The sequence below is a fragment of the Elephantulus edwardii genome, unplaced genomic scaffold (genome assembly GCF_000299155.1).
Source record: "Elephantulus edwardii isolate Elephantulus edwardi_28Jun2011 unplaced genomic scaffold, EleEdw1.0 scaffold00062, whole genome shotgun sequence".
Taxonomy (NCBI): Eukaryota; Metazoa; Chordata; class Mammalia; order Macroscelidea; family Macroscelididae; genus Elephantulus; species Elephantulus edwardii.
In genome coordinates, this window is record NW_006399812.1 from 2,564,184 (window position 1) to 2,586,174 (window position 21,991).

Here is a 21,991-nt window from a genome sequence, read left to right on the forward strand (position 1 = left end):
GCTCTATAACAACATTCATATGTTATTCAGAGGATTTTCAAAGTCCTATTATTTTAAAACTAGATGGCCAGTCCTGGTTGCTAGTCTGTCTTAGCCTGGAAGCTTTGTTGAAACCTGTCCATCATAGATGACCTTGCTGGTATTTGAAATACCAGTGGCATAGCTTCTAGAACTACCACAACCTACAAGTCATCCAAGTACAGCAAACTGACAGACAAATGCTATACTCATAAGAACAAACTGTAAACAAGTAATCATATGCATACAAAAGCTAAAATAACCAGTAACACACAAGTCATCTTATCAATATGGCATACTGACAGATCAGCACTGTAACCACAGAGCTAATCAAAAGGCAAGAAAGCATTCAAATATCATAAAATAGATGTCTATGCTATGGGAATAATGTGTGGAAGGTGTCAAGTGATGGGCTGCCCATCCTAGGGCCGAACTTTGCTGGCTTCAGCGGGCCCTAGTAGGCTATTCTACCTGATTAAAATATTGTATTTTTCCAATTCAGGGGTGGGTGCCTCCTACCCAGAGCAGGCGCTTCCTCTAATCAAGGGACTGATTGCAGGCCAAGACTGGCATTGTCCACAGGATCTGGAAGGAATGCTTTGAGAGTGGCCCACTCCAGAAACAGGAAGGTGTAGGCTTAGTCTGATGTAGAACTGGTGGGGTGAAGGGTGGGAGGAGGATGAAGGAATGAGATGGTGGAGGGTAAGAGGGAAGAAATAGCACTGCTCACCGTCTCATAAGTAGGGGGGAAGGTGGACATAGGGGAAAGGGGAGTTAGGACCTGTTCAGCTGTGTGAATATCATTATTCCTGCCACTGCCCTCTTAGTTCTTAAGCCATGTTGATAGTGGTTTGAGATGGTTGCACTGCACTGTTTATGGTTCTGTGTTCTCCTGCTCTTCCTATTTGATGTTTTAATTCAGTTTTGACACTTTTAAGATGCTGTGGACACTGCTGCCACTGCCACCACCATCCTGGGTTCTCTAGTGTCCACACTATGCAAAGAATAGACAATGGACAAGCTGTGTGGTCTTAATCCATGACCAAATAGACAGAAGATGACTCAACTCCCAGCAGTGAGACCATCACCATTACACCAGAGGAGCCTCAAGGTAAGTTCGATATGGCGGACCTTCTAACCTCAGACAAAGTCATTGCATCATAAATACTTATTAAATAAGTAGAGAAGAGAGAATCACCAGTTTGCTGTTTCCAGTTGTCCAAATGTAAGTAATTATGGGTTTTTTCTTTTCAGTTTGTGTTGTGTTCAGCAGATGTACAAACTCACTTCCAATGTTCTCATTCTGGTTGTAATTTGAAATTACAGACCATCTTCAAATTGTGTAATAACCATAAAGTGATATAAAATGTCGTTTATATCCATCTCAAATCAACACAGAAACAACATTTTTTTTATTTAGGGTTTGTTGTGGTTCAATTGTAGGATTCTGGTTCTGTGAATGAAAGATCCAGTTTTGATTTCCAGGCAATGCACCCGAAGTGCAGCTACCCCCGGCTTGTCAGTGTAGGCTGTATGCTGCTGTGGTACTGAATGGGTTTCTGCAGAGCATCCAGACTGAAACTAGCAAAACAGAGGAGGTCTGGTGATCTACTTTCAAAAAAATCATCCAATGAAAGCTTCTTGAGTCCCATTGTATGTAGGGATCAACTCAACCGTGACTAACTACAAGTCCTTTTTTTAATTATTTTCTTTTTTTTGGTCTGTATCAGTCAGGACAGACAAGACTGCGGTATAGTAACAGCTCCATTTCTCAGTGACACAGCAGGTTTATTTCTTACTCATGGTACATGTCCAATGTGAGCCAGCAGTCAAAGTCAGGATGACATGACAGAGACTTCATCACAAAATGTAGAAGGAAGGGTACATGGTCAATGGGGGCATCAGATTTTTTTAAATTAGATGATAGATAGATAGATATATAATGATAGATAGATAATAGATAGATAGATAGATAGATAGATAGATAGATAGATAGATAGATAGATAGATAGATAGATTTGGCATGTTCTTCCCATTTAATTTTCCCCCATTCTTTCATTTTAACATTTCTTCCCAGAAGAATCATTGCCATTTCTACTTACATTTTAACAGGGAATTAAAATAACACAGCTGTGAGGCCTTTTCTTGAACCTGGAAAAAAGTGTTGGAAATATTTGGTGGATGACAGTAGTAGTGTTGCAGTTTAGGAAAATAGAAGCTAAGGCTGCAAATGGACAAGCTAACACAAAAAATATTAGAGTCTTTTAAAAGGTTTGGAAGAGCTAGAGAAGCTGTGGTATATTCACACAATGGAATACCATGCTGCATTAAAAAACAAGGAACTCATGCAATATTATTCAAAATGGTTGACTCTGGAGAACATTATGCTGAGTGAAATATCCCAGTCACAAAAGGACAAATATTACATGATGCCACTGTTGTAGAATGGGACTGTCCTTGGGGTTGGGGAGAGAATGAGTAAGATGGGTTCAATAATGTATACTGCACTGAAACAGAGGAGGGAGAGAACCGTTTAAAAGAGATATGTGACTAGGTATTTCTGTCATCACAGGAGACTAGAGCGAGGGCTACATGATGGAGGGGACCTGGGGGAGGGTTTGTAAAACAATGAAAGAATCTTTTCTTTTACTTTTCCATAATTTTTGGACTCATGTACTTATAACTTGTTAGTCAAATTTGTGTCTTCTAGGTTGCAACACCCCCATGATACATCTTCAAGGATATGAACATGTATGGCCAAGCACAATCAATAAGAGTGCATCTAAATTCCAAAATCAATCTCCATAATAGTCTATGTGTTTCCTACTGCCAAAGGGGCCCTTTAGAGTAGTGAGAGAAGATCTTCACCCTGAAACCCACAGCGTCCCTTTTCAGCAGGAAGTAGCTAAGAGAATACGCCGTCCCCTTTTCCTTATGACTCAGGGTGAAGTCTCTCTCAGGGAGGAGTGATAGGGAATGGCAAAGGATACACTGACAAAGAAGATTAATCAGAACTGGCTTTGACAAGCACTGTGGCATTTGGACAAGAACAAACTGGGAGGAGGGTAGAGAGAATAGTGCAACAATGAATGAATGGAAACCCAAAATCTCTGTAAATGTTTATGAAAATTAATAAAATATAATTATAGGGAAAAAAAGAGTAGCATAAAAAGAAACTATTCCCAAGGATCTCAGCCTTTAGAACTAAAGCCAAACTTCTCAGGAACTCACATGTAAGGTAATAAGAATCTTGAACTCCAGGAAGCTCTTGACAACTGTCTTTAAAAGCTGCTACCTACTATGTCCACTGTATATGCTTTGAAGTGAAGGGCACTCAGAGAAGCTCACCTGGAAGCTACCATTCACCTTACACTGGCCAGTTGCCTACATATCTGATTGTAGTTTCCCCGAGACTAACACCTTCAATCTCTGAATTCCTCCCCTTGGTAGATCCTACTGTGAAACCATAGAGGGAAAGTGGCTCTTAAAAATGAAATCCTACATCTCTCTTGTTGAGGAAGAGATTCAACAAGATGGATTGACAGAATGATTTTAACAATGAGCGTGAGCATATCAGAAATGATGAAGATGGCACAGGATAGGGCAAGACTCATTTGTTGTTCATAGAGTTGCTGTGAGTCACAGTAGACTTGATGACACCTGAGAAGAACATGATATGAATGTGTTCTTTCACTCTGTGTTGTTGATGAGGAGCCTAATAGTCAAAAGAAGCCAAGTGACTTGGACTTCCAGACATATTTTCAGTGCATTCACATACGCCATCATCACTCGAAGCCCATACATATCCACAACTCTCTCCTGAAGGCATCTATAATGCTCTGAGGACCTCCAAAGTAGCCCTTCAATGAACAGGACAGAAATGGGTGGATAATCCCAGCTTCCTCCTCTCTCCAGAATACAGTCCTAAGGTATACTCTTGCCTCTCAGAACGTCTTGCAGGATTCAAGGCCGACAGTTTACCACAGTTGACAATTTGTGCTGGTTTCTTTTACCAGGGTGTCTCTTCTTAAATAAATGATTGCACTTGAACCCTGTTCCCAGTGTTTTCTTTACAGGAAACTCATCCCAAGACAAAGGCTCTTAAGCAGTAGAATTGAATGTGAATCCTGGCTTTCCAACCCACATCTTTACACTTCAGGCTCACTGCTCTTTAGGATGCATGAAGCTTGTTCCTATCCAGCATTCATAAAATGAGTCTTATCAGGGGAAAAAATTCAACATTTTTAGGCTTAACCTCAGTACTTCTCACTTCTTTGTTGAAGACTTGGCTAACTGCAAACAAAATTTCTTATTTCTGTAGGATAATAAACAGGCCTAGTATATGACTTGTGCTATTAGAACTTAGTTTTTGTGTACCATATAACTACACTATATCCTTCAGTTCATTTGGCCAATTTTCCTGAAATAACCAGAGTAAAGAGACTTTTAAAAAACCAGTTCCAGCAGTGAATGAGAGTTCCAATATCTCCTCATTCTCACCAGCATTTACTGTTTATTGTGTGCTGAATTTTGCTATTTTGCTGGGATCAGAAGATATCTCATTGTTGTTTTAACTTGCATCTTTTTGATAGCTAGTGATTTTGAATATTCTTCATGTGTTTGTTAGTCTTCTGAATTTCTTCTTTGGTGAAGTGTCTAGTCATATCTTCTGTCCATTTAATGACAGTATGCTGAGTGAAATATCTCAGTCATAAAAGGAAAATACTACATAGGATGACTGTTATGGAGGCAAGAGCAGAGAAAGAATGGATAGATAATGAATTTAACACTGGGATGGAAGAAGGGAGGGTATATCTGAAGGGAATAGATGATTGGACATTGCATGTATGGCAACTGGCAATATGAAACAAGACATATGTTACAAAGTCAATTGGTGGAAGGGAGAGAGGAAAATATGTATCAATGAATGAATGAAAACCATCTTTTTTAATACTTTCACTAAAATCACAATGAAAAAAATATCACAAAAAATATAATTCCAATTTAATGAAAAGCCTTCCAAAGAATTTAAAAAAAAAATACAACAAAACAAATATATTTCAGCCAGAAGGATTTGATCCAAACTGTATATGGACGGGCCTTGAACTTTATTTCTGAAATTTATTTTCAGAAAAATTAAAATCCCAGCATTGTAAATCTAACCTCAGTCATCACAGAGGAATATTAAAATCTGCTTCTTTCCCCTCGCAGATACACATAGAAGCCTGGAGAAAAGGCATTACTCACTTCAGTCCAACTAAGTAAGTATTTTCTGCAATCCTAAGAATTCTCAGTACCATCACAGAATACTAATTTCAAGACTTAATAAGGAGCTCTGGTGGCCTAGTGTCAAGAAGCTGTGCTGCAATTTCAAAGGTGTGCTGTTTGAATCCACCGGATGCTCTGCTGGAGGAGGCGGGCAGTCTCCTCCTTTGCCAGTTGACTCTGACTCGACAGTACCTGTCACTAGTCATAATCTTGTAACTTTAAAACCATAGTGATAATAAAAAGTGGGCTACAAGTGATTTCTTACAATGAAGGAAATAAATGTTGTCATTGTTAGATGTCATCTAGCTGACTCATTGTGACCTTGGAAATAACAAATAAGAACCTGGCCCTATCCTGCACCATCTTGGTTCTGAGAAATCTTCCCAGAACAAGTCTACTCTGTGGCAATGTGGCATCTCCACCACACCGGCCTCGGAGGCCTGGTGCCTGCTATCCATCCCAGGTGAGGGTATCCCTGGGGTCTGGCTGCAGAGGCCTCATGGAGCTGTGTGATGATGTGGGCTCAGCAGTGGGGGCTGGGAGCTGTGGGACTCACCCATTCTTCTTTGGGAATCACTGATCTCTTTATGTCGAGCCTTGATCCATATTGAAGACCAGTAATCAACTGTTTAATTGTTCAATTATCAATAAACAGAGGACTGTAGAGGGCCATGGTGGCCTGTTTCTACAGTTTACTGTTCCTATAGTTCCATACATTGTTTCCGCTGCTGCCGCCATCTTGGTTCTCCCGTCAAATATTCGTAATCCCTCTCCTTGATTCCTTACCCTCCTCCTTAACTTTGGCCCCATTCTGCCACCTTTTTTATCCTAAAAATGAGTGCATAACTGTGTCTGAATTTAGTTATCCTCTCTAGCTCTCCTAGGTCATGTCTTTCACAAAAACAACTAGACATTTGCTCAAAAAACAAAACAGTTCTTTTAGTCATCTGTATAAATAAACAATTAAAAAGCTTTCACAGAGTCAGTGTTTTAAATTTTCAGTCATTTGTTTTGGCATTATGAAGTCACAGACACACATCTTTCTATTGCAAAAGTGAACTGAGAAGTCCATGTAAATGAAACATACCATCAAGAAAATAAGGCATTGTGCAAAAATGAATATTATCACTGAGAAAGGTTGCAAATTTAGATAAGACTTGTTGTTGTTGTGTACCATTAAGTCAAACCAAACTCATAGCTGACCCTCCAGCAGAGCAGGTTTTCAGAAGCAGTAAACTGCACAGGAGGAGATTGCTCATCCTTCTCCTATGAAGCTGCTAGTGGGTTCATACTGCCCAACTTTGGGTTAGCAGTACAGCTTCTTACCACTAGTCAACCTAAGATGAGACATATTCATAAAAAATGTTTCATGAAATACAAGCATACTTTAAGTACTTGAAATCATATTTAAAACAAAACTAAAAAATATTTTAGAAACTAAAGATAAACATTTGATACACTCACAATACCGTGTTTCTGTTGTCATCCTTGTTCTTACTCTATTCTCACTTCCCCCACACATATCCTCTTTTTGTGAGTTAAAAATAAACATTTTGTTCTGAGTGGTAGCTGTACCACTCAAAGTATTGTGTAAATTGATTCTCTCCATTTAACTTCGTCAATTCAAGTTTGACTTTAACCCTATTTACTTTAACCCTAGTTGCTAATTCTGTCTCTTCTTAACTTTGAGGAGTTCGGGTGGCCTATTTCATAGGGAGTTGTGTTGCTAACCTAAAAGGGTTGCCTCTCTGATGACGATGATGATGCAAATCCAATCTCAGGTGTGATGGAGAAAGACAGGCAATCTCCTGTGCAATTTACAACCATGGAAACCTGCTGCAAAGAAGCTATGAGTCAGTTCCAACACGATGACAAGGAGAATCTGAGAGAGATTTAACTTTTAGTAATGTGGTCAGTAACATGCAGCACAATTTTAAGGAGAATATAAAAGCCAAGAAATGAACAGATGAAGGAGGTAGGGCAGTGAGGACAGAGTTTCTTATCATTCCCAAGCCTCTACTATAGCACATCTTAGATTATTTTAATTATGGGTCAATGTCATGATCTTCCCATCAACTTTGAATTCTTTGAAGACAAGGCTTGTCTTTTTTTTTTTTTAGCACATGACATATTGATACATAATAGGTAAGTACTTTTTACTTGGTCAGTGAATATTCTCTTGTCTTGAGAAAATTAGTTCTTCCACCTCAGAATTCTTTTTAATCTACCTCAAGACACATATGTGACAAGAAAAGGCTGCTTACTCTCACTATTCTAATATTATATCTCCTAACCAAAGCTAAAAGAAAGAAAAAGAAATTAAAGATACTAATATTGGAAAAGAAGATATAAAATTATGTATATTTGGGATTGACATGAACTTAAAACTAGAAAATCCTAAATAGTATACAAGAAAACATTCAGAGCGAATAGAAAAAATTACTAAAGTCACAAAGTTCTTGTTGTTAGGTGCTGTTGAGTCACTCATAGTAACCCTATGAACAAAGATCTGAATCCTGTTCTATCCTGTGCCATCCTCTCACTTCCTGTCCCACAAGAGCCTATTGTGGCAGTTACCATGTCAATCCACCTGGTTGAAGGTTTTCCTCTCATTCACCAACCCTCCACCCTTCCAGCAACGTGTCTTTCTTTCCAAAGAAGAGCACCTCCTAGCAACATGCACAAAATATGTGAAGTGAAGCCTCATCATTCTTGTCTCCAAAGACCACTCCAGCTGCACCCTGTCTATGACCTATCTGTTTGTTCTTTTGGCTATCCATGGGATGTTCAGTGTTCTTCTCCAATGCCACAGCTCAAAGGCGTCAATTTTTTCTCTCTCTGTCATTCTTATTCATTTTCCAGCTTTCAGACACATCGTAAGTGATCGGAAAGACTGTGGCCTGAATTAGGTGCACCTTAGTCCTCAAACCGACATCATTACTACTCAATACTTTGGAGAGGTCCCTAACTGTAGATTTTCCCAGTGGAATGCATCCCCTTCTTTCCTGACTGCTGGTATCAAGGGTGTTAACTGTGGATCCAAGCAAAATGAAGCTGTTGACAGTTTCAATCTCATCTTTTTTCATCATGATATTATCTATCAGTCCAGTGGTAAGACTTTTTTATTTTTTTCTTCTTGACACTGAGATGCAATCTATACCAAAGACTGCATTCCTTGGTCTTCAGCAACAAGAGCTTCAAGTTATCCTAACTTTCAGCAAGCAAGGTTGTGCCATCTGCATAATGCAGGTTATTGATGAGTCTCCATCCAACCCTGACACTACACTTCCTTTCATAAAGTCTAACTTCTCAAATAATTTGCTCAGCATACAGATTGAATCAGTATGGGAGAAAATACAACCTTGACACACTCCCTTCTCAGTTTTAAACCATGCAGCGTTGCCCTGCTCTGTTCACACAATAGCCTCCTGGTCTAAGTATAGGTTCCACATGAGCACAGTTAAGTGCTCTGGGATTCCCATTCTTCTCAATGTCAGCCAAAACTTGTTATGATCCACACAGTCAAATGCCTTTGCATAGCCACTAAAGCACAAATAGACATTCTCTGGTATTCTTTACTTTCAGCCAGGATCCACCTGACATCAGCAATGACAAAGTACAAAACCAAAAACCAAACCAAGTTTGGTTTCTATGCACTAGCTACATAAAAATCTAAAACAGAAGTTGTTGATTGCAGTGAAGTTGAGCACGACTTATAGCAACTCTGTGAACAAAAGATCTGAAGCCTTTCTATAACTAACATCATTTCTCCAAGTTCATATTATTTCCAGAGGCATGTGGTTTAGGAATTGGATGCCACTCCTCCTTCCAAACCTATCTTTAACTGGGATCTCCACCAAACATTGTCCATGGGCCACCATTATGGCATTTGACACCCCAAAGGCACAAGGTTCAGCATTACAGCAAACTTAGATTACCTCAGAAAAGCAAATGGTCAGAAGAGTGCTGTGTGACTTAGAAGAATGTTCCTCTAAAATATAATAACATGAGGCCTGAGGGCCCAAAGGACTTTTAAATATAAGGGCCCTCCAGGATGTCTTGTTGACACTAAACAAGAATCTTAAGTAAAAAACAAACCAGACTTTCCACCCGACCAGCAACCAAAACAAGCACACCCACCTTACAGACTCCTGCCATGTCACAAAACACCTCTAGCCAACAGAACCCAAAAGTATATCAAAACAATAATTCATGGTGTTAAAGTGGATTAATATCAGACATATAAGGATGATTCAACATTAGAAAAAAATCAATGTAATTTACCATATTTTTTTTAAAAGCAACTAACAAAGGACAAAACCCACATGACAATCTCAATTGATGTTGACAAGGGCTTTGGACAAAATTTAGCCCTTCTTCCTTTTAATTGGGATCAGCTGGTCCAGTGGACAGAAAGTGATGCTACGAAGCCAAAGGTGGGCGACTTTTAATCTGTGGCCTTCGGGCCTGTCTTTCATTGTTTATGTTCAGACATTCGTCTTGGTAGTATAGCCCTGGCGTACAAGTTACCATACAGCGGTAACTTGTGGTCACTGTGAGGCTGAACTCTATATGACACTGATCTGTCAAATGCGTTAATGGTTGGCTACCCAATGCGGACGGAGAGTGGGGTGGAGCTCCCCAATGGAGCTCATCCACTTCCATAATAGCTTGCCTCCGGAAACTCTATGAACCTGGAGAGAGGATGAAAGGCACCCAAGCTTCGAGGACTCTCCTTCACAGGGTCGCTATGAGTCCCCTGCGACTCCACGGCACTTAACAACAATAACATCAACACAGAGAGAGATCAGCTGGCCCAGCGGACAGAAAGTGATGCTACCAAGTCAAAGGTGGGTGACTTTTAATCCGCAGCCCTTGGGCCTCTCTTTCATTGTTTTTGTTCAAACATTCCTCTAGGTTGTATAGCCCTGGTGTGTTCACTTACCATACAGCGGTAACTTGTGGTTGCTGTGAGGCTGAACACTGTGACACTGATGTGTCAAATGCGTTAATGGTTGCTTACCCAATGCAGACAGAGGGGGTGGAGCTCCCGGGTTAAAACAAACTGGGAAACACTAGAGATCATTAAATCCTACAGTCAATTTATACTCTCCCTTCTCCTCCACACTATCCACACACCATTTTTTTCTAAATAAAGTTCAATTAAAACACAAGCATGTCTATAATTTATATATTGTTTATGGCAGTTTCCCCTCCACAATGGCAGCATTAAGTACTTGGTTATTTTTGGGGTTTTTTTTGGTTGGGTTATTGTTTTTGTGGTTTTGGTTTTTTCTTTCAGTGTAATTGCAAGTCAAGTTCTTTCTTTTGACTACAAAGTCTAAAGGCCATTTAAAATTTATGCATAACATCAATCCAAATGTGAAATATTAAAGATATTTCAAATCTTAACAACCAATCAAGGTTTAATATCCAAATAACATGGCTATCCTCAATTATGATCATATTCATATTCAATACAAACAGTGTGCTTACCACAGAGGGACCAGTGTTTCTGGAAGTTCTTTGGAGCTGTAGAGAATGAGAGATGGCCAATACCAATAAAGGTGTCTTATCTTCAGAAACTACAGAACAGTGTCATTGATTTCACATGCAAGCAAGATTCTACTGAAGATTATCCAAAAACTATTAGAACAGCACATCAGCAGAGAACTTCCAGAAGTCCAGGCTGGGTTTAGAAGGGGTCGTGGTACTAGGGATATTGTTGCTGATGTTAGATGGATCTTGGCGGAAAGCAGAAAATACCAGAAGAATGTCTATCTGTGTTTCATTGATTATGCAAAGGCATTTGACTGTGTGGACCATAACAAACTGTGGCTGACTCTGAGAAGAATGGGAATCCCAGAACATTTAATTGTGCTAATGCGAAACCTGTACTTGGACCAAGAGGCAGTAGTCAGAACAGAGCAAGGTAACACTGCATGGTTCAAAATTGGGAAGGGTGTACGCCAGGGATGCATCCTGTCTCCATACCTTTTCAACATGTATGCAGAGCAGATTATCCGAGAGGCTGGGCTCTATGAGGAGAATTGTGGCATCAGGATTGGGGGAAGATCTATTAACAATCTGCGTTATGCTTGCTGAAACTGAGGAGGACCTCGTGCACTTGCTGCAAAGGGTCAAGGACTGCAGCCTTCAGTATGGACTGAGGCTCAATATCAAGAAGACAAAGATTCTCGCCACTGGACCAATTGGCAGCGTCAGGATGAATGACGAAGAGATTGAGAGTGTTCACAGCTTCAGTTTGCTCGGCTCCACAGTCAACACTCTTGGCACCAGCAGTCAGGAAATCAAAAAGCGTATCGCGATGGGAAAGTCTGCTGCTGTTAGGGACCTCTCAAAGGTACTCAGGAGCAACAGTGTCTCTCTGGAGACTAAGGTGCGCCTGATACAGGCCATGGTCTTTGCAATCGCTTGTTATGCATCAGAGAGTTGGACAATGACTAGGGAGGACAGAAGGAGAGTGGATGCTTTTGAGCTGTGGTGCTGGAGAAGGGTACTGAATGTACCATGGACTGCCAGGAAAACAAACAGATTCATCTTGGAGAGGATTAAACCAAGCTACTCCTTGGAGGCAAGGATTCAGGGGCTTCGTCTGACATACTTTGGACATGTTGCCAGGAGGGACGGGTCCTTGGAGAAGGACATCATGCTTGGGAGGGTGGAGGGACGGCGCAGGAGGGGAAGACCCTCTATGAGATGGATTGATTCGGTGACTGGGGTAATCGGGATGGGTGTGTCAGAGGCAGTGCGGTTGGCGCAGGATAGAGCAGAGTTTAGGGCTGTTGTGCATAGGGTCGCTATGAGTCAGAAACGACTCGACGGCACATAACAACAACAACAACATCTTCAGATGTCTGTGGTTTGCAGCTTTGAGATTACAGTTTAAATGCCATTGGTTTCGAGCCTGAATTCATACACCTTGTGTCTCAAAGTCTACTGAGGCAAGCAACTTTGGAATGTCACCACTCATTCCTTCTTTACATTAGCACACTTGGGGTATTACCAATCAGAGGTCAGGAGTTCTTTGTAGGTTTCCTGTTTTGCAAATTCTCTCTCACAGGTGACATGTTGGTTTTTTGGTGTTATTTTTTTAGCCTTATCTAACACGCACTTGTTAACTGACTACTAAAACTCTAAGCTTTGTCTTAACAAACTCCATTTTATATTACTTAGCAATGTGCTTTTAACATCTGCACTGAAATCCTGAAGGCCACCAGCTGCTCTGCGGGAGAAGGATGTGCAATCTCCTCCTGTGCTATTAACTACCTCTGAAAACCCATGGAGGGTCAGCTGTGGGTCAGTTCTGACTCTACAGTCCACAGCAACAATGTATGAACCAGGTAAGAATCTAATAAGTAAATGCTACAGAAATATTACAATCTCTCCATAAGCCTCTGCAAATGATGTTTTCTATTATCTTTTAACTTATTGGGCAAAGTGCCTAGGTCTGTTTAAATCATCAAGCCAATCTTTGAGAGACAAAAATGAGGCATTTTTATTGCTGCCATCAAATTGACTATGTTTTATAATGACCTGATGAACAATGGCTCTGAACCCTGACCTATTCTCAGCCAACATCACTGTCTCAGATACACCTGACCCAATTGCTGCTATCACTGTATCAATCCATTTCATCCAGGGTCTTCCTCTTCTACACTGATCTCTACAAGCTTTGAGTTCTTATGGTAAAGCCTGTCAACAGACCAAGAATTAGTACAGCTTCTCTTTGATCAACAACATTTCTTATTAATGAAAAATATAGGCCAATTGGCATAGCAAGTTCACAGCCAAACCAAGGTTTCAAGAGCTAAGCCCAATTGTTAACTGGGGTGAATTTTTACTCCAATCCAAGTAAAGTCCATGAAATTCTTTAATAGTAAAAAAATAAATAAATTAAAGGGAAAAAAGGTAACAGACAATGCAGGAGAAAAAGACACGTTCATAAGATCTGACAGAATCACTGCAGGTGCAATTACTGCTTTGCATATTGTTGTTAGAAAATGAAATTGACAACAGTAAAAATATCCATTAAATTGCTAAGACAGTTATCATAAATCTCTAAAGCGTGAACACATTTTAAGTGAACCCTTTATTCCTGTTATTTTTAACAATTCCTATTGCTGTATATGAACAAGTTGACTTTTTTAAAAATTAAACTAAATTAATACTATTTAAGAAAAACAATAATGCAATAATTTTTAAATTTTTTATTCTTATTCATATACATTGTATTTCATGCATGTACATTGTGTTTTATACTGTCTCCTCTACATTACATTTTGTTCATTTATATTTGGAGGTTTTTTCCCCCTTACATTCATCCTACTAGTAACTACTTTTATGAAAGAGAGTAAGCCAGCTACTTCATACCTATGTCCTATGTCCTCCTTTTATATAACCGATTTCTGATTGGCCCTTACCTATGAAATCAGTACTCCTAGGGAATAGGCATGTCCAATTTGCTGAAGGATCCTTTGTTCATCTTGGAAACTTTAAGCATCGGCATCTACAAGCAAAGACCCATCCAGAGCAAGCCATCAAGTTGAAGCAATCGACCTTAGCTTACAACATGGATCATCCTCTCTTCATCTGGTTGGGTTCTGGTCAACTCATCTCCAGCCGTCCACGGCTAGGTTCAAATGGGCATCAGCTGCAAGCTCAGGTTCTCATGCTTCTCCCCTGCATTCCAGACCTGTTGATCAGTGCAGCAATTTTTAACAGAGTTTGTCCTGAGCACACTGACTCAAATAGGCAGAGGTAAAATGGAAGTTAAGAACTCACTGATTATTTTTCTAATTCCAAATTATAATAAATACCATTTTAAGTTTCTTTCCAAATATTTACATTTTTATCACTAACTTTAGTGTATTATATTTTTCTTTACTCTTACCAATTGCCATTGAGTCTATTCTAACTCATAACAACCATTTAGGAAGGGGAGAACTGCCCTATAGCATTTCCAAGGCAGTAATCTATGGAAGTAAACTGTCACATCTTTTTCCCATGGATGGACTACTGCATTTGAACTACCAGATTTGTGAATAGCATCTGAGCATTCAACCACTACATCACCAGGGATCCCTCAGATACTTTTAGAATATTTTGCTTTAGATGTTAAATTTAAAATTTTCTATAAATGCAAAAAGATCTCGTAAAAAATAGTGCTGTGATGTTTAAGCTTGTGTAGCAACTTGGCTGCCCATGATTTACTGATTCAGCAGTTATTATGTAGTCATTCACTTGATAAAATTCAATATAATGTTATTTCCTCAATGACATTTAAAGAACATAATCAATCATCTCCCTGTTGAGATCTGCTAGAAGCAGTCAATCAATCAAAAAACTTTTTCTTGGGAATGTGGCCTGCATCAATTATATATAGACATGTGACAGAGCTTTCTGGCATTTCATTGATCTGGATCCTACATCTGGCTCATTACTATTTGATCTCCCAGTTTTTGTTTGTTTGTTTTGTTTGGGGGGGGTATTTTTGCGATGGTTTTTTTTTGTTTGTTTTTTGTTGTGTTTTGTTTTTTTACTTTATCCAGTGGTTGGCCAATCTTAAATTCATCAGCCTTGAAAGCCAGGAGCCTGCCATTTGACCAGCTGGTTTTAGTCATCAGCCCTTGAAGCTGTGTAAGGAGAAGCCTACACCCTGACATCTGACCTTCAGGCTTGGGACTTGGAGCCTTGACAAATCCATGAGCCATTTCCTTCAGATAAAATATCTCCTTCCTAGCTCTGTTCACACACACACACACACACACACACGCACGCGCACGCCCGGCCGCTCGCGCACGCACGTGTGTGTGTGTGTGTGTGTGTGTGTGTGTGTGTGTAATGTGAGTTCTGGTGCCCTGGTAAGGAATTGTACTGACATTCCAAAGACAAGCACTTCAAATCTACCAATTGCTTTATTGGAGAAAGACGAACAATTTTCTCCCTCATGACGTACAGCCTCTGAAAATTTTCTGATGGGTCAGCTAGAGTAATTTCCAACTCAAAGGCACCTAACAACTATATAGATAGACATATATAGATGTACCGTTGTTGTTGTTGTTGTTTAATACTGTTGAGTCAAAACCAACTTACAGCTAGTCCCCCAGAAGATTTTTAGAAGCAATAAATCACACAGGAGGAGACCGTCAGTCTTTCTCCTGTGGAGCAGCTGGTGGGTTTGAACTATGTGCCTTTGGATTGGCAGTGCAGCTGCTTACCACTAGATCACCATGTGTGTGTGTGTGTGTGTGTGTGTGTGTGTGTGTGTAGGTGTATATCTTTATGTCTGTGTGTATCTGTATATCTCTGTGCACCTATATGTATAAATCAATATGTTTGAATATAAAGCAAGGAAACACTGCACGGTTCAAAATTAGGAAGGGTATATGCTAGGGATGTGTCCTGTACCTTTTCACTCTATATGCAGAACAGATCATCCAGGAGACTGGTCTCTATGAGGAGAAATATAGCATCGTAATTGGAGGAAGACTCAATCTGCCTTATGCAGATGACACAATCATGCTTGCTGAAACTGAGGAAGACCTGAAGTGCTTGCTACAGAATGTCAAGGACTGCAGCCTTCAATGTGGATTGAGGCTCAACATCAAAAAAACAAATATTCTCACCACTAGGCCAATTGGCAAAATCATGATGGATGGTGAAGAGATTGAGATTGTTAACAGCTTTAGTTTGCTTGGCTCCACAATCAACACCCTTGATACCAGCAGCCAGGAAATCAAAAGATGTATTACGATAGGAAAATCTGCTGTTAGGGACCTCTCTAAAGTACTGATGAGCAATGATGTCAGTCTAGAGACTAAGGTTCACTTGTTACAGGCCATGGTCCTTGCAATTACTTGCTTTGCATCAGAAAGCTGAACAATAACTAGGGGTGATAAAAGGTGAATTGATGCCTTTGAGCTTTGGTGTTGATAAGAGTATTGAATATACAATGGACTGCTAGGAGAACAAACAAGTTCGTCCTGGAGAGGGTGAAGCCAGGCTGCTCCTTGGAGGCAAAGATTCTGAAGCTTCATCTGACATACTTTGCACATGTTGCAAGGCAGGATCAGTCCTTGGAGAGGGAAGTCATACTTGGGAGGGTAGAGGAACAGCGCGAGAGAGGAAGACTCTTGAGAAGGATTGATTTGGTCACTGGGGAAACAGGTGGGTGAGTCGGAGACAATAAGATTGGCATGAGATAGGGCAGGGTTTAGGACTGTTGTACATAGGGTCACTATGAGTTGCTGGTGACTCGATGGCACATAACAACAACAATAACAACGACAACTATATATATATATATATATATAGTTTCCTTCTCCAATAATAGCCCCTCCTAGCAACATGCTCAAAACACGTGAGGCAAAGCCTCCTCATTCTTGCCTCCGTAAAGCACTCTGGCTGCATCCTCTCCAAGACATATTTGTTCTCTTGACCGTCCAATGCTCTTCTCTAACACCACAGTGCAAAGGCATCAATTCTTTTTCTATGTTTCTTATTCATTATCAAGCTCTCAGATGCATAGCAAGTGATCAGAAAGACTATGGCCTGGATCAAAGGCACCTGAGTCCTCAAACTGACATCGTTAGTCCTCAATAATTTGGAGAGGTCCCTAACTGCTCGCCTAAATTGTCTCTACATTTGCTTGTGGTTTTGATCACTCTGGCCTCCTCTGGGAGCCCTACATGGTCCAGGGGGTTCTATAGACCCAACCTTTGCTTATGAAACTTCTTCAAGTTGAAATTCCCAGCTTATTTCTCTGTGTGGGAACTCCAGAGTTAAATCCTTTGGGAAGCTACATTCTTTTCCTATTGACTAATATTAATATGGCATTACTTGCTTTAAATCTATGTACACCACTATGAGAATAATTACCCTGCCGTGATTGGAGCATAATGGTAGAAGGAATTGTTGTCTTTGAGCCATGATACCAGAGAGGAGTATTAAATATACCATGAACTGCCAAGAGAACAAATTCATCCTGGAGAGGGTAAAATCAGGCTGCTCCTTGGAGGCAAGGATTCTGAAGTTCCATCTGACATACTTTGCACATGTTGCAAGGAGGGACCAGTCCTTGGAGAGGGACGTCGTGCTTGGGAGGGTGAAGGGACAGCACAGGAGAGGAAGATCCTCGATCAGATGGATGATTGATTCAGTGACTGGGATAATGAGGGTAAATGTGTAAGAGATAATAAGGTTGGTACAGGATAGAGCAGGTTTTAGGGCTATTGTACACATTGTTGCTATCAATCACAGGAGACTCAACAGCACATAACAAAAACATGCTTGGAGAGTAATTATTCACAGAATATGCTAGATTGAGGATTGTGCAGCACATGGCTATGCTTCTTAGTTTTTTGTTTGCTCAGTACCTGGCTCAGAATGATGGTTAGTAATGAGTTGTGCTGAAAATCTGAGGAGAAAAGAATCCTGGTAAAAGGATGAAAGCAATACATAAGGGAGAGAAATGTCTTCAATACTGTGCAAGAAGAACAATAGAATCCCATGTCCTTAACAGATCAGAAGTAAGATGATGTTGGGAGGGAAGTCTACACATTCTCTTATTCTCAAGTTTTGTGTTCTACCCATAAATGCTATGGCTGGTTCCTTTATCACATATGATCGAACACTGACCTTTGTTGTCCCTGAGTTAGGAACATCTGTGTTCTATTACCTTCGTCACAACCTCCACCCAGGAGATGCACTGACACAGGCCTGCTTTTCCCTTTGTGATCCCAGAGGACTCTCCATATTTAAAAAATGCCTTCACTCAGATACATGAAATATCAACAAGTGGTAGCCTGTGTTGAACCTGGAGGATAAAAAAAAAAAAAGACTTTTCATTACTAGGTAACCTTTTCTATCCTTAGTCAATGTACCAGATGTGTCCATCTCTCAGTGGAGGGTTATGTGTTGCTAAGACACAATAGATTTCCATGAAAGCATCTAGATTTAGGAGAGGAAAAAAGGTGTGATTATCTACTTCCAAAAATCAATAAAAATCCCATTACTTCAGTGTCTTGATCTTCAACAAATCATGGAGATAACATAGAAGTGGACATCATTCCATTCCATTGGATCCATTTCAAACTATTTGTTTTGTCATGAGTTAGAGGCCAGCTTGACAATAGTTGACAATTCAAAAAATCTCAACCTAATATTACCAGCTCCTTTGTTCTCTCAGAGTTTATACACTCATAGTTTTACTTGAAATTGTTTCCTTTGTTGAATTATTTCCTCAATCAACAGTATAAATGAAATAATAGTCATGTCAAAGAATGATAACTATTTTAAGACCTGGATTTTAATATTCAGATTTCAACAACACTGAAGTCACCTCCCTTTAATTATAGGAAAACAACAGTCTTCACCTCCAGTGAGTTCTTGCTCCATTTGAATAATAGACTATAGAGTCAAAGCACCCTAAAATGTGTCATATCTTTATTCCACCTAAGAGAGCTGTGAGCAATATATTTTTAGCCCTGTTTTGTTGGTAAAGAAACTAAAGGATCTGAAAGTTTATACTGTTTTCCCACGCACAGCTAATGAGTAGCAGATGCAGTACTGCAATCTAACTGGAGCCTCCATGTCATTAAACCTGGCTGCCTAAGTTCACCAAAGAGCTAGCTAATGGATAGGCCAGAGGTGCTGGCCTTCCTCCATGGGGCCCTGGCTGCCTTGTTAGGTTGTTATAGACTCAGAGCTTTCTCTCTTCTTTTTAAAATTTGAAAATGATACATAGGAGGGTAAGTAAAAAAAGAGATCTTCTGATCTCAGAAAAAATCTCATCTTCATTGCTAGTCAAGAAGTATTGGAACCCAAAGAAGAATAAAAAGGAAATAAAATTTAAATAGTAACCACAACTCAAAAGCTGATTTCCTTTAGGAAAGAGAGTGTTAGAGGGAGCTGAACTTTGAGTCTTAGAGGACTGTGGAGAGGAGCAATGGATAGCAGGCTTTCTAGCTCTAGTGGCCTAGTGGCAAGAAGCTGAACTGCAATCCCAAAGGCATGCAGTTCGAGGCCACCAGCTGCTCTGCAGGAGGATGATGGGCTTTCTCCTCCCATGGGACTAACTGCCTCTGAAAACCACCAGAGGGTCAGATATGGGTCAGTTCTGACTCTATAGTACACAACAACAGCAACACTAGGCTTTTGATATGTCTGATTAGCATATGAGAAAGGATTGTGACATAGGCAAAGAACTGTCATACATCCTAGAAGTCACCATCAATCTTAGAATCGTTTCAAAACATGTAACTTACTTATTTAATTGTTATTAGAAAAGCGAGTGTGCCTATTACAAAAATGAAGGAAACTAAAAAAGGTAAATAATTGTGTTGCTCATACGTGCTGTTGAGTCGAGTCTGATTCATACCATCACTAGAAACAATGGATCAGAACCTTATCTTCTCCTCCACCATCCTCACAACCTTTGCCGTGTTTGAGTTCATAGTCACTGTGTCAATCCACCTTGTTGAGGGTCTTCCTCTCTATCTCTCTCTGACCCTCCACCTTCCCCAGCATGAGGTCTTTTTTCAAGGACTAGTTCAATATGATAAGATGCTAAAGTTTGAGAGACAAAGTTTCACCATCCTTTCCTCTAAGGAGAGCCCTGAGAGGTGCTCCCAAATACACTTGCTCTTTGTCTCCTAGATAAACTTGTTCTTTCAGCAGTTCATAGAATATTCAATACTCTTTCCCAACACCACAATTGTTTTTTGTGTGTGTTATTATTATGTGCCATTGAGTTGCGTGCAACTGGTAGTGACCTTATTATGTACAACAGCTCTGAACCCTGCTCTATCTTGAGCCAATTTCAGTGTCTCAGACACAACTACCCCATGACCCCAGTCACTGAATCAATCCATCTCATCCAGGGTTTCCTCACTTGCATTGCTCCTCCACACTTCCAAGAATGATGTCTTTCTCCAAGGACTGGTCCTTCCTGGCAACATGCCCAAAGTATGTAAGACAGAGCTTCAAAATCTTTGCCTCCAACAAGAATCCTGGTTTCACCCACTCCAGGATAAACCTGTTTGTTCTCTTATCAGTCCATGGTATATTCAATACTCTCCTCCAGCATGACAACTCAAAGTCATCAATTCTTCTATTTTCCTTGGTCATTATCCAGCTTTCTGATGCACAGAAAGTAATTGCAAAGACCATGGCCTGGATCAAGCCCACTTTAGTCTCTCGACTGATATCCTTGTTCTCTAGCACTCTAGAGAGGTCCCTGATAAGACTTTCCCAATGCAATTTGTTTTATGATTTCCTGTCTGCTGGTACCAAGAGTGTTGATTATAGAGCCGAGCAAGCTGAAGCTGTTAAAAATTGCAATCTCTTCTTCATCTATCATGATGCTTCCAATTGGCCTAGTGTTGAGAATCTTTATTTTCTTGATCTTGAGCTTCAATCCATATTGAAGGCTGCAGTCCTTGACTTCCTGCAGCAAATGCCTCAGGTCCTCCTTAGTTTCAACAACCAAAGTCATGTCATCTGCCTAACACAGGTTGTTGATGAGTCTTTCTCCAATCCTGATACCACACTCCTCTTCATAAATTTCAGCCTCCTGGGTGATCTGTTCCACATACAAATTCAAAAAGTATGGTCAGAGGTAGCCAAGATGTCGTTCCCAAAGTACAAGCCATCATGCCTGGCCACGATGCCTGCTACCCTCCACCAGCTGAATACGACATATCTGCGGAGGTCCGGAGGGCTAGGACTGAGCAGCTGGGGGTGAGATCCTGGCTTAACTGGGAGCATCTGCTTCGGCTCAATGACCCCAACCACCAGTTGATCATCAAAGATCCTGGACCAGTGCAAGATCTGCAAATGTCTATCCCAATTTCAGGCCCACTTCCTTCAGGCCCACTCCCAAGTTCTTACTCATAGGAGCTGTGTTTGGCATTGGGCCTCTCTTCTTCTGGTATTATGTTTTCAAAAGTGACAGAAATTGGAAAATTTACCCAAGAAGGAAAATTGGGTCATACATTTAACATCTCATATTAAGTTTGACAGTGATGACTATATGTATTATTGCTTAAATAAATCTTTTATTAATCATTAAAAAGAAAAGGATATGAAGATAAGATACATTCCTGGTGTACATCTTTCCTGATTTTGAACCATGCAGTGTTTCCTTGCTTTGTTCTGACAGCTGCCTCCTAGTTCATGTATAGGTTTCACATAAGCACAGTCAAGTGTTTTGAGATTCCCATTCTTCTCAGTGTTAGCCATAATTTATTGTGATCCACACAGTCAAATCCCTTTGCCTAGTCAACAAAACACAGATAGACATTCCTATGGTACTTTTTGCTTTTAGCTAAGATCCATCTAACATCGGCAATAATGTCACCAGTGCCACAGTCTCTTCTAAACCCAGCCTGCACATCTAGCAGTTTTCTATTGATGTACTGTTCCAGTCATTTTTGGATAATGTTTAATAGGATCTTGCTTGCATGTGATATTAATGATATTATTCAATATTTTCCACACTCTATTGGAACACCTCTTTTTTTAGAATAGGAATAAATATAGATTTGTTCCAGTCAGTTGACAAGGTAGTTGTCCTCTGGATTTCTTGACAAAACCTGGTGAGAGCATCCAGGGCAACATATGTTTGTTGAAATATGTTAATTGGTATGCTATCAGTTCCTAGAGCCTTGTTTTTTGCCAATTC

At 40.2% G+C, this 21,991-nt stretch overlaps 1 pseudogene; it reads left to right on the forward strand.

Moving 5' to 3' along the window:
• The first annotated feature begins 20,935 nt into the window (after positions 1–20,935).
• Positions 20,936–21,321, forward strand: LOC102859157 (annotated as a pseudogene).
• The last annotated feature ends 670 nt before the right edge of the window (positions 21,322–21,991 follow it).